Raw genomic sequence first — 12,223 nt, 5'->3', positions numbered from 1 at the left:
CTTCATTGACAAGCCCGTTCCCCTCAGGGACCGTGAACTCCTCAAGACCCACTTCTGACCCACAGGTGATGCTCCCCCAATGAACCAAGTCGGGACTAGGGGCATCATCAAAACTGGGACCTGGCTGGCACCGTGGCCCACGCCTGTCATCCCAGAAATCTGGAGGCTGAGGCAGGAGGATCACAAATTCAAAGCCAGCCTCAGCCATAGCAAGGCGTTAAGCAGCTCAGTGAGACCCTGTCTCTAATTAAAATACAAAATTGGCCTGGGGATGGGGCTCAGAGGTGGAGGGCTCCTGAGTTCAATCCCCAGTGCCCCCCTTCCAAAAAAAAAAAAAAAACTTGGACCCGACTTTCTCTGAGTCAGTGTCCCCTTTGTGCAGCATAGACTCTGTCCCCCAGAGCATGACTCTCCCGGCCGCACACAGGCGTGCAGTGGAAGGTGTCGGTACATTTCATCTAGAAAGGATTCGATGCCCAGAGACTTGCACTTGCTGTATAATTAGGTCTAGCAAAGCTTGTGAATGTAGTCCCAGATTATAATCACTTTTTAATTATATTTACCTTTGTCGGCAGAGAGGCGAGGTGTGTTATTGGCTCTGGGAGGTAACAGTTCCAATCTCCATCCAAAGAGGCAGGTGCTCTGAGGAGGATGTGCAGGCAGAAGGAAATGCCTGGGAAGGAACCAGAGAAATTAAAACAGACAGCAGACGCGGGCCTCTGGCTTCCTACAGTCCTGGGTCTGCAGCCAGGGGGCTGGTGGTTCTCACTCTCCGCACACCAGGGGGCTGGGAGCTACCAGCAGGTCCCTCCTGCAGCCTTGCCTGCCGTCTGGGACCAGGCTGGGCACTCTTGTCTCTCATTTAATCTGCACTAGTCACCTGGGCACTGCCTCCAGTTATTGTCATTACCATTTTTTATGGGGGGCAGGGGAGTACTAGGGATTCAACTCAGGGGTCAAGGACCATCCCCAGCCCTATTTTGCATTTTATTTACAGACAGGGTCTCACGGAGTTGCTTAGGCCTCACTGTGGCTGAGGCTGGCCTTGAACTCAAGATCCTCCTGCCTCAGCCTCTGGAGCCACTGGGATGACAGGTGGGGGCCACCACCATTTTACATGTACGGAGGCTACTAAGACACAGAGAGGGCAAGTGGCTGGCCCAAGGTTACACAGCCAGGAAGAGGCTGAGCTGGAATTCAAGTTCAGCTCTGTGGAGGATGGTTTTGCATATGCAAATCAATAAATGTAGATCACCGCATCAATAGAATTAAGAACAAAAATCACACCATCACCTTAATAAATAACAGAGGAAGTCTGAAAAATTCAGCCCCTTTTTAGGATAAAAAAAAACTGAATAAATATCATACTCCCTTTATTCATTCGTCTGTTGACGGGCATCTGGGCTAGTTCCTAACTTGGCTATTGTGGATTGTGCTGCTATAGACACTGGTGCACAGGGGTCCCTACAGTCTGCTGATTTTCATTAAATACTGAGGAGTGGAATAGCCGGGTTGTATCGTGATTCAATTTATTGTCTTTTGAGAAATCCACACAGTGCTTTGCAAAGTGGTTGTTAAAAAAATACAGAACAAACCAGGGATAGAAATAACTTACCTCAACATCAAAAAGATTCTAAATCACACACCCAAGCCAACCTCTTAGTGGATGGGGGAAAACAGAAGGCGTCTCCTTTAAAATCTGGAACAGACAAGGATGTGCCCTCCCCACTCCTATAGGACCAGACGTTCTAGCCTCAGTGATTAGGCAAGGGGAGGAAATAAAAGAGCTAAAAATAGGAAAGAAGTCAAATCGCCACTGTTCGAAGATGATATGACCCACACTTAGAAGACCAAGAAGCTCCACCAGGCCACAGCTGATAAACTCGGGGAGTAGCTGGCTGCAAAACCAACGTACGGAAACCAGTAGCTTTTCTAGGCACCAACCGTGAACCTGCTGAGAAAAAGCAGCCAGAAAAACAGTCCCATCCAGGACAGCCTCCAGAAGAGAGAAAAGAAAAGAGGGACGACCCAGGAGTGAATCTAGCCAGGAGGTGGAAACCTCGACCGTGAAAACCACAGAACACCAAGGAAAGACATCAGACCGCAGGACGTGGAAAGTATCCCACGTTCGTGGACAGGCAGAGGTGGATTGTCACAGTGGCCAGGCGTCCAGTGACAGTATTCACAGTCCTGAAATTCACTTGGAAGAAAAATGACCCAGAATAAGCCAAAGCAATTCTAAGACCCCAAAAGCAATGCACGAGGCAGCAGAACACCTGGTTTCAACCATACCACAGAGCTAGAGTAGCAGGCTTACAGACAGACACACAACCAACACCGCGGAACAGAAGACCCGGAGACCCTCACAGACACAGTCCCCGTCCTTGATGGTGTATGCCAAAGCACACGTTGCAGGAAAGACAGCCTTCTTTTTTGATATTTATTTTTTAGTGGTAGTTGGACACGATACCTCTATTTTATCTATTTATTTATCTGTATGTGGGTCTGAGGATGGAACCCAGGGCCCCCCCCACATGCCAGGTGAGCACCCCATCCTGAGCCCCAACCCCAGCCCCCACAGACAGCCTGTGTGACCAATGGGGCTGGGGAAACTGGTTGTCATTTGGAGATGACTGAGAGCAGACCCTTATCTCTCACCCTGCACAAAAGTCGACTCAGAATAGATTGAAGACCGAGGAATTAGACAGAACCTCGGCTCCTAGGAGAAGACGTGGGGTCGGCACTCTTGCATAGCGGCACAGACGATGGCTTTCTCACTAGGACCCTAAAGCTCAGGAAATAATGACAAGAGTTAATAAATGGGACGTCATCAAATTAAAAAGCTTCTGCACAGCAAAGAAGATGAACAAGTATGGAAGAGAGACTCTACAGAATGAGAGAACATCTTTGCTAACTACTCTTCTACAGGAAATTAATATCCAGAATCTATAAAGAACCCCCCCCCAGAACTACCCAAATAACCCAATTAATAAACAGGCAAATGAACTAAACAGACACGTCTCAAAAGAAGAAAAACAAATGGCCAATAAATATATGAACAAATGTTAACCATGATTAGCAATTAGAGAAATGCACACTGAGTCCGGGCACAGTGGCCCACACCTGTCACCTCAGCACCTCAGGAGGCTGGGGCAGGAGGATCTTGAGTTCAAAGCCAGCCTCAGCCACAGCGAGGCCCTAAGCAGCTCAGTGAGACCCTGTCTCTAAATAAAATACAAAATAGGGCTGGGGACGGGGTTCAGAGGTCGTGGGCCCCTGAGTTCAATCCCTGGTGCCCCCCTCAAAAAAAATAATTCAGCTCTGCTAGATGCCAGAGCCCTAGTAGGGAGCCCCAGGGCTGTAGGAGGCTCTGACCTTGATCTCCTGTAGGTGGGTCCTCTGATCCACATTCCCCCAGGTCCCCAGCGCCTCTGCGCAGTCTCTGGCTCAGGAGGTGCATTAGCCCTGGCTTCCTCCCCATGGGGCAGGCGCCTACAGTCCCCTCTCAGGATGGCCTTCCTGGATCCCATGCTCTCTGCTGGCAGCAGCATGCAGAATGCCTGTCCAGAAAGCTCTCAGCCCAAAGTATCCTGCGACGGCAAGGGTAAGGACGGTCAGGCATTTATTGAGCACTTACTGCAAGCTCTGGTTTCAGAATGCGGTCCCTTGACGGGCAGCACCTGATGTCACTCAGAAACTTAGAAGAGATGCCAAGCCCCGGCCCCGGCTGGCCCCTGGACTACTGACCTGGAAACTCTGGGTGTGGCCCAGCCCTCCGGGGGGCGCTGCACTCAACTCTGAGAACCTCTCTGTGAAGTCCGGGGGTCTCGCAGCTGCCGGGGAGTGGGCACCGCCGTCTCCATCCTACAGACGGGGAGCTGAGGCTCAGGAGGTGAGGCCACATGCCCATGGTCACAGAGCCACCAGGTGGGTCGTGTCTTTCTCTCCTCTTGCCCACAGCCCAGCTGGGGCTCCCCTCTCCTTGTGGAATCTGGGGCGTAGCGGTGCCCTGCAGCCCCTTTAGTAGAGGGTCTCAGGCGGGGTTGCTCGGCCGCAGGGCAGCTGACCTGTTGGATGAGACAACTTTCTTGGGGTGGATTCTTGGGCACGTTGAGGAAGTTCAGCAGTCTCCCTAGAGACCGGTACTTCCTGCTTCTCCATTTTAGCTGTGACAACCAAAAATGTTTCTAAACACTGCTAAATGTCCCCACAGGAGCAAAATTGTCTCTGACTGACAAACTCTGGTCTAGGTATATCACCTGCTCTTTCCCAGGTGGAAGGAGACGTCCAAGTTCCATAATACCCCACTTCCCTCCCTCCCACGGGGTTCATTATACATGAATTAATTCAGTGGAAAGTTTTGAAGTTAAGATATTAACTTCTTCAAATCCCTGTACCTCACTGTGCCTCTCGGAACCTCAGTTTCTTCCTCTGTGAGGTGAAGGGGAGTGGTGAGAATCATGCCACCAGGTCGTTGGAGGATTAAATTTTCTGGAAGCGTCAGACTGACTTGGGCTCAATCGCACTCCTCATTATTCATGATCTGTGTGGCTTTGGGACAGCTGCTCATTTCCTGATCCTTGGTGTTCTTATCTGTGCAGCCATATTTCCATGCTTCCTTATAATGAGATCAGCATATATGGAGTGCGCAGTGAGCCGGCGGACGGGGAGTCTATGCAGTGCGCACAGCAGCACCCAGTGGGTGAGTAATAGAGGTTAGGGCCGAGGCCAGCCTTGACCCTGGGTCTGATTCCCTGATGGGCTTTCCCGGGAGGGGCCAGACCTGCTGTCCCTGCTGCAGGGTGTCAGGCTCACGGCTGGCCTGGCCCCCTCAGGAGCCTCTCTGTGCTGGCCCCACCTCGCCCTGCACCTGTCTTGGCTGTGTGTCACTCGAGGCTGGGTAAGGTGGGCGCTCGGGACCACAGACCATGACTCCCAGTGGGTGACCAGGGCCCCTTATCCTACGCTGAGGAGGGATTTGGACTCAGCCCCTTCCCTAGTGTCTGGGGTAAACATCGACCACAGGATGAGAGATGCCCTCCGCTCCGTGGTCACCTGGTGGATGACCTTGTACAAATGACATCTTCTCATTTCACCTCAGCTCCATTTCATCAGCTGTAAAACACAGACGCCCAGGTGTCACACTGGTCCCTCTCCCGGAGACGAATTCTCCCCATCTCCTTCGTGGGATTCCTGCTTGTCTTTCCGGACCTCTCCTGGGGTTCGCTCTCCTCTGATGGCCTCTGCCGCGTCCTCTGCCCTGTGCTCACCAGGTGTGCTTTCCATGTTTGCAGGGCTGCAGGACTCACCGTGGTGTGGAGCCGTGACATCAGTGACACTGGACGTGTTTGCTCCTAGAACAGGTCCCTGGTTTCTTAAGAATATTCTCTAAAGACTTCAACTCACCTATCTACCTGTCCATCTCCCCATCCATCCACCCACTCATCAATACTTGTACCCTCTACTCGTTCATCTACTCAACTCCATCTGTTTATCCATCCATTCTTCCATTGAGCCATTGATTCAACCATCCATTATCTATCCATTCATCCAATTGCCCATTAATCCATCTGTCCACCCACCCATCCACCATCCATCCACCATCCACCCATCCACCATCCACCATCCACCATCCACCCATCCACCATCCACCATCCACCATCCACCATCCACCATCCACCCATCCACCATCCACCATCCACCATCCACCCATCCACCATCCACCCATCCACCATCCACCCATCCACCATCCACCCATCCACCATCCACCATCCACCATCCACCCATCCACCATCCACCCATCCACCATCCACCATCCACCCATCCACCATCCACCATCCACCATCCACCCATCCACCCATCCATCCACCATCCACCCATCCACCATCCACCATCCACCATCCACCCATCCACCATCCACCCATCCACCATCCACCCATCCACCATCCACCCATCCACCATCCACCATCCACCATCCACCCATCCACCATCCACCATCCACCATCCACCATCCACCATCCACCCATCCACCATCCACCATCCACCATCCACCCATCCACCATCCACCCATCCACCATCCACCCATCCACCATCCACCCATCCACCATCCACCATCCACCATCCACCCATCCACCATCCACCCATCCACCATCCACCATCCACCCATCCACCATCCACCATCCACCATCCACCCATCCACCCATCCATCCACCATCCACCCATCCACCATCCACCATCCACCATCCACCCATCCACCCATCCACCATCCACCATCCACCATCCACCCATTCACCATCCACCCACCCACCATCCACCCATCCATCCACCATCCACCATCCACCATCCACCACCCATCCATCCACCCATCCATCTACCATCCACCATCCATCGATCCACCCATCCATCCACCCTTGCTTTCACTAATCCATCCATCCACCAACTTACTCATGTGTTCATTAATTTACCAATTTGTTCCCTTTCTGAATCACAAAGGGTTTATTGGCTTTTGCTCTATGACATGATTGATTTTCTTTCAATTTGGCAAGGCCTTGCTTGGCATGCATATAATTTAGTTGAACAGTCTGAACGTTGCTGTGAATGTATTATATTTTTACATTAATGATTCACATTTAAGTCAGTAGATTTGGGGTAAAGCAGATTATCCTCTATAATGTGGGTGGTCTTCATCTAATTAGTTGATGATAGGCTTAAAGGATAAAAAAGGGACTGAGATCCCCGGAGAAAGGGAATTCTGCTTCCCACTTCCACCGTTACTTTAACTGTTCCTTTTATTTCCAGACTGTGGCCTGTTCTGCAGATTTGGACTTGCAGTGCCCCCAAAGTATGAGTTACTTCCTTAAAATCAATCTCTTTCTCTCTCTGTCTGTCCGGTCATCCTCCTTTATCTGTGGTTTGGCTTTTCTCACTTTAAATAACTTGTAACCAACTGTGGTCAGATAAGATTCAAATGGAGAATTCCAGAAATAAACAACATGAACATTAAATTGAAAGCTGTTAGGAGCAGTGTGATGAAACTGCACTCTGTGTCACCTAGTGTACGAATTATCCTTTCTCCAGCATATCCATGCTGTATATGCTACCCTCCTGTCATCACTTGGCAGCCATCTTGGTTATCAGATCAATGCTGGGTATCACATGAGAAAGACCACATTCATTTAACTTTTATTACAGTATATTGTTATACCCATCCTGTTTTATTATTAGCTATTTTTGTTCATCCTTTGCTGTGCCAAACTTACAAATCAAACTTTATATTAAGTATGTCTATGTAGGATTTGGTACTTCCAGATATCCAGAGAGTCTTGGAATGTACAAGGAGGCGCTTCTCTGTGTGTATATAGGTAATAAATGTGTAGGTAGAGATGTGGGCAGTTTTCTTAAGAATTCTGACTAATAAACAAAATAACCAAAAATGATTGAGAGGAATCAGAAGCAATTCTTGACTTCACGGTGGTTCACAGTTTATTTAGGAAAACAGAAAGCAAAACCCCAAATTACGGTACAGGTGTTGAGGGTTGTGATAGGAGACGTAGAACGTCCTACGTAGACCAGGAGAGTTCTTGAAACCCCAATATACTAGGTCCCTCAAAATTACTCATCTAACAGATGCTCATCTAACGGGTCATCCCATAGCCAGGAATCTAGACTTGGTGAGTCTAAAGGGATGACATTGGAGGTGAGGGGGTCTTTCACTGGCGTCTGCTGAGAAGGAGAGGCAGAGAAGCTGGGCGTTGGGCGCCACTTTCAGGAAACTCCAATAGTGCGTGTTGTGAGGGTGCTTGTTGGGAGGATGGGGGACAAGGACATGGTTGTGAGGGTGCTTGCTGGGAGGATGGGGGACAAGGACATGGTTGTGAGGGTGCTTGCTGGGAGGATGGGGGGACAAGGACTCCTGGACAAGCTATCAACAGCCAGTTCCTAATGGGTTCTATGGCCCCCCTCAAGGGTCAGACTTTATTTAAGGCCAATAGAGGCCATTGAGGAGATTCAGGTAGAACAACATCATGATAGGATTTGTCCCTCAGAGGAACTACTAGTCTCCGCTGCCTGGAGGACAAGGTAGCAGGGCATCAGCATGTGCTGTTGGGTGACAGGTGACGTAGGATGTGGGTTAAAACAACAGGAACACGTGATCTTCGTTTCAGGATGTCAAGGTTTTAGAGCCGCTCAGTTAGGTGGTCCTGCTCAGGATCTCTCCTCCAGTCCCCATCAGGAGGCCCGCCGGGGCCGGGGACACCTGAAAGCTTGGCCAGGACCCAAAAGTCTTCTTCCAAGATGGCCCTTCACACAGTACCACAGGAGGGCTCCATTCCCTGCCACATGGACCTCAGCAAAAGGCCACTTGAGGGTCCTCACAACATGGCGGCTGGTTTCTCCCAGTGTATGAGAGAGAGAGAAGGAAGAGGAGGGGGAGGAGGGGGAGGAGGGGGAGGAGGAGGAGGAGGAGGGAAAGATGGACGGAAGAGAAGAGGAAGTAGGAAAAAGATTAAGGAGGGGAGGAAGGGAAGGTGATCCAGCTCCGCCTTTCTTGGGAGTGTTTTAGGGCACTTCTGGACACAGTTTGTCACCAGCGGGTGGGAGACAGGCAGGTGACAGCTGGGAGCCACTCAGAGCTCCCCGAGGAGGTGACGTCTGTGGAGGTGGAGCAGAGGCAGAATTGAGGGTGGACTGTTCTGTGCCTGTGGCTCGAGGGTCGGCAGGAGGCATACAGAGTCCTCCTGGGTCTGTGGCTTGGACAGTGGACGGCACGGCGGCCCCAATCCCCAAGGTGGAACTGCAGAGGAGGAGCACATTGGAGGTGGTACGAGTGCATATTGGGGCCGTATTGGTGTCACCCAAGTGGAGACAGACAGGTGGCTGGATGTGTGACCCCAGCTCTGGTGGGAGGCCCTCGACTAGCCAGCGGGGGAGCCTCACCTGGGGCGACAGTGGAAGCCTGGGGGGTTCTGTGGGGAGGGCCTGGGGTGGTGAAGAGGAGAGGGCGTGGAGTCCCTAGAGAGCGTGGACAGGTAATGACAAGCCACCTGGGCAGGAAGGGGACATAAGCAAGGACTTGAATGGCGTGGAGAAAAAGAAAAAGGAACAGAGCAGCTTCGGAGCCGGATGTGAGAGTCCAAGGGAGAGCATCTTCAGGGCTGTAAAGAGGCAACAAGGGGTCACACCTGCAGGGGCTTTGAGACTCAGGTGGCCGGGGCCCTGCACTCCTCTGTGCTTTGAGGTCTTCATTCAAAAGGCCACAAAGCCCCCTCTTGAGACATTCTGGAGGTTCAGGCAGTGTGGAAGGTCAGGAGCACTTGACACATCGTAGGTGCTTCAATTAGAGACAATCTCCCTCCCTCTCTCTCTCTCTCTCTCTCTCTCTCTCTCTGTTTTTTGGTACCAGGGATTGAACTCAGGGGCCCTCGACCACTGAGCCCCAGCCCCAGCCCTATTCTGTGTTTTATTTAGAGACAGGGTCTCACTAAGTTGCTTAGGGCCTCACCATGGCCGAGGCTGGCTTTGAACTGCAATCCTCCTGCCTCAGCCTCCCGAGCCGCTGGGTTGACAGGCGTGGGCCACCACACCCAGTGACCATTTCCCTTCCTGCCCTCGTGATGGGCAAGTCCATAAATGCTTCCAACTAAAAGAAAACCAGAGTGTCCTCAATTAACTGCACATCTCATTTTTTATTGTCGTGTGTAAAGAGGCCGCGTGTCGTGGGAGAGGGAGAAGCAGCCCGGGTGGGCGGGATGATCTGTCCCCATGTGGCTTGGGCTGGGAAGGACTGACTCCTCCAGTTCATACCCCACTGTCATCTGACACCTCTGAAAAGCCAGCTCCCGGTGAACTCCCACGGTGACAATACTGCCACCGGTGCCCTCTCTGCCGCTGACAGGGGGCTGGGGCGTCAGGGCTGTCACGCAGGCTCTTGTTGGAACGTGGATTTCCAGCAAATGGGGCGTGTGTATATAATTATCAGCGCTGTAGATCCTGACATTAAAGCAAACCGTCTCCATCCCCGTCATCTCAGGGTGGCGGCTGAGGAGGGAGCCGGGGGCGGAGCCTACATGTCAGTGGTGATTAGGAAACGCATCCACCTCGGCTCGCGGGGAGGGCGCCCAGCAGAGAAATGGAGGAGGAATTTTAATCGCGCAGATTATGTTTTTAATTACTTTAGCAAACGAACTGTTCTCGCGCTGGAGTGGCGTTATTGGAGAAGCCACCCCCAGTGTTCCCGAGCTGCTTCTGAGTCACCAACAGGATGGGGGCCGGTCCTGGGAACCCAGAGTCCTTCCAAGGCAGCCGGGTGGGGCTTGCCAACTCCCGCCTCTTCCCAGGGAATCCTCTGCCCCGTCCGGCGACAGGGCAGGTGGGTTACTATTAGTGGCAGGTTCAAAGGCACAGAGGCTGAGACAGCAGCCTAAGTGGATTTGAAGGCTGCCTTCACCAATGATTAGCCGTGTGCACTTGGACGAGCCGAGGGTTACGGGCTGAACGACGTCCCATCCAAACGTGTAAGTTGAAGTCCTCACTCCAGGTAGCAGAAGGTGACGTTATTCAGAAATAGGTTCCTTGCAAATGTCTTCAGCTCAGATGAGGTCACCCCGGGGTAGGGTGGGTTCCTAATTCGTTGTGACTGGTCTCCTGTTAACAGGAGAAACTTGTCGGGTAGAGACACAGAGAGATGGGGGCCGTGCTTGTGTGAGCCAAGGATTGCCACCAAAGCTCCAGGCTGAGAGGTGCCTGGATCGGGTCCTCTTTACCCATTCTGAGGGAGCACGGTTCTGCTGACACCGTGATCCGGGACTTTCAGCCTCCAGAACTGTGAGAAGATAGGCTCTAAGCCCCCAGCTTCTAGCACTGGGTTATGACAACAGTAGGCCCCCAGTGTGAGACCCTTCACCTCTGCATCTCTGTGTCCTCTGCACAGAAACCAAGTGGTACCTAAGCCTCGGAGCGCTGGCGGGCTCAAGTGCAACTTATATAAAGTGAGGCTCAAGTGCGACTTATATAAAGCACTCTACACAGCGCCCAGCGCCCGGGTGCTCTCCAACACTACAAGCTGTTAGTCTTATTATCAAAACCCCTTGTGACGGGGGCAATTTTGAATAAGGATTAAGAGAAAAATCAACTTAAACAGGAATCTGGCAGTTGGAAGCCGTGCGAGGCCTGTTACATGCTTATTTTATTCGACACTCACATCAGCAGGCATTTTAATCCCATTTTACTGATAACAACATTGAGGCTCAAAGAGGTGAAGGGACATCTCGCCTAGGGTCTCCCAGGGCACAAGTAGCAGAGCTATTTGAGCCAACAGCATGTGACTTGGGAGGCAGGTTGCTGCACCCCCCACTAGCCTGCCTAACAGGCGCGGAGCCTTCCTCCGTGTTCCTGGGATGGAGGGAGCAGGAGGTGAGGACAAGAGAGTAAGGAGCCGTGAGATCACTGGGGCTGGACTCAGCACCGTCACGTCCTGGCTCTCTCCTCTTGAGCCCTGTTGTGGTTTAGATATGGAATGCCACCCCCCACCCCAAGAACAGCTCGTGTATCATCAGGTTCAAGAGGTGACATGGTCAGATTGTGAAGGCTGTGGCCCAATAAGTGGATTAATCCATTTGGTGGATTAATATCTGAATGAATATTGGGTGGTAACTATGGGCATGGCTGGGGAAGTGGTCACTGGGCATGTGGCCTCCAGGACTCTGTCTATCTCTGGCCCCTTCCTCCCTCTCACTGGCTGCCCTGAGCTGGCCAACTTCCCTCCTCCAAGTCCTTCCGCCATGTTGCTTTTGCATCCCACCGTGCCCTGAATGCTCTGGAACCGTGAGCCAAAAAGAATCCTTCCTCCTCGAAGTTATTCTTGTCGGGTATTTTGGTCACTGCCATGACAAGCCGACTAGCAGAAGCCCTAATTTTGTCATCTGTGAAATGGGAGCCGTAACACCTCCCTTGAAGGAGTGCGGTGGAGACGGGGTGAGGCGGTGTAGACGGAGCTCAGGAGCCTGCTGGCTGCTCACTGGGTCGGGCTGCCCTTCCCTCCCAGACAGGAGAGCGCGCCACCTCCTGTCTGTCACCACCAAGTGTGACGCTCCTGGACGTGGCGGGGTCTCTGCTGGACCGTTTCGGGGGTTTTGTGGCCTCAGTGCTCCCCTGTCCGCAGGGTGCTGTTCATCTTAGCCCCTGAGTGGCCGGTCACCTTTGACACTCCGCTCAGCCCAGGACG

Source organism: Callospermophilus lateralis, chromosome 1, assembly GCF_048772815.1.
Source record: "Callospermophilus lateralis isolate mCalLat2 chromosome 1, mCalLat2.hap1, whole genome shotgun sequence".
Lineage (NCBI taxonomy): Eukaryota > Metazoa > Chordata > Mammalia > Rodentia > Sciuridae > Callospermophilus > Callospermophilus lateralis.
The sequence above is the reverse complement of the archived record's forward strand: the minus strand, read 5'-3'. Positions refer to the sequence as shown.